The sequence below is a fragment of the Morone saxatilis genome, unplaced genomic scaffold (assembly GCF_004916995.1).
Source record: "Morone saxatilis isolate NCDOM2014 unplaced genomic scaffold, NCSU_SB_2.0 Contig7, whole genome shotgun sequence".
Lineage (NCBI taxonomy): Eukaryota > Metazoa > Chordata > Actinopteri > Moronidae > Morone > Morone saxatilis.
The window spans coordinates 5,506,721-5,508,407 of NW_023340246.1; the positions used below are offsets into that span (position 1 = coordinate 5,506,721).

At 36.4% G+C, this 1,687-nt stretch overlaps 1 protein-coding gene across 1 annotated transcript in view; it reads left to right on the forward strand.

Annotated features, from left to right (window-relative positions):
• LOC118340946 (forkhead box protein N3-like) overlaps positions 1 to 1,687 on the forward strand; it is a 48,570-nt gene that overhangs the window by 19,934 nt on the left and 26,949 nt on the right. The window lies entirely within an intron of this gene.

Here is a 1,687-nt window from a genome sequence, read left to right on the forward strand (position 1 = left end):
ACACACACACACAGCAGAGTGGAGAGAGTAAGCGGAGAGAGTTGACAACAGAGCACTGTGCACAAAAGCTCTGCGAGTAAAACACCTGAATAGCTGCACTTGTTGCTGTTTTAAACATGTTCTTCTTCTTCCTATGGCAAGAAGAAGAATCAACTCAAGTTTTCATAAGTTTGGCATCAACTTGGTAACAAAGTATCGGTTCTCATGACATCCCACATCGACGCATTTCGAATTTTAGCCTGTTTTGTTAAACCTACTACAAGAAGTTTTTAACTGGTTATGAAACAGTCTCAATTTAAGACTGACGCCTCTATATGATCTATATAAACAAACAAGACCATCAGTGAGAGATGGACTATTTCCATATAGCTATTCTTGATGCCTGACACCAGGTTGGATTCCACTTGAAATCAATGAAAAAAGGCGATGGAAACAATACCACTTTTTTCCACAAGTGCTGCCAGAATCAACTCAAAATGGAAGTTCCTTGTGGGGGCTTTTAATTCAAATGGTTGTGTTTTTTATATATTACTATTACTAACTTGCTGCATGTTAAAATTCCCCTATTGTACTGTATCAGAACTCAGTAGGGCTTGATCCAGAGCCTATTGCAGTAATGGCGGCCATAGAACATGAGATGTGACTTCCCTGTGTCCAAATTGTACCCTTAAAGTAAAGATCATAATGAGAGCTGTTAGCAGGCTTATTGATTGAGCCAAACTAGAAACTTTTGTCTGTTATCTGCTAAATGTGCAATGTGGTTTCTGTGTATTCGGCATGGAAAGAAAGTCTACACTGTATCGTTTAAAGATTTAAAAAAAAAAGTGAGTGGATTGTCTTTTAGTTAAAAAAAGAGACCAACAGAGTGGGGAGGTGTCTGTAGATCAACAGTCTACTCAGCTTACTGCGTCAGTTTCCAGCTCTGTACATAGCTAATGAATTGATTGATTGATTGATTGATTGATTGATTGATTAATTAATTATTAATGCTAATAATTATCATTAATAATTGGGCTATTATCTCATACTGTATGCTCCCATACAGTATATGTGCTCAGCAGCCAAAGTGGAGCTTATCATTTCTTCTGTTAGTATGTGAAAGTGTAATGTAGCTAAGGTTACCTCAGCAATCCAAGAGGAGACTGTATAGCAGTCCTCACTATATATAATTCTACTTTTGAAGTAAGGACGTCAAGGACCCCGTCTCATAAGATTAACTGTCTAAATACTGTTGATTGACAGTGAAACGTGTTAAACCTATTAACAGAATAGTCATTCTTATACATTCTCTCATTGGGCTAAGTTTTAGTCAATGAAATAATCGTAAAATTGAAATATTCCCCATTTTTCTTGGGGCACATTGGAACCACCTCTAGTAAGGAACCGCTAAGTAAATGAGCCATTAGAACTGGTTTCCTAGATACGCATGAAGTCTTTGAAATCTCGGAAAAATAGTGATAAAATATTGGTACAATCAGGCCATGATAAAAAAAGGTTGTACGTATGTATATATATTCTGTCATTTCTTAAAAGTTCAAATTTCTTAAATGTAATGGAAAACAACATTATGTATGATATCAATCCTGCGTCATTTTAATATCAGTGTGTACAAGTGTTTCCCCAACTGTGTTTACATGCTTCTTAAATGTAGCAGTGATCCTGTAGAAAAGTACTGGCCAGTTTGACC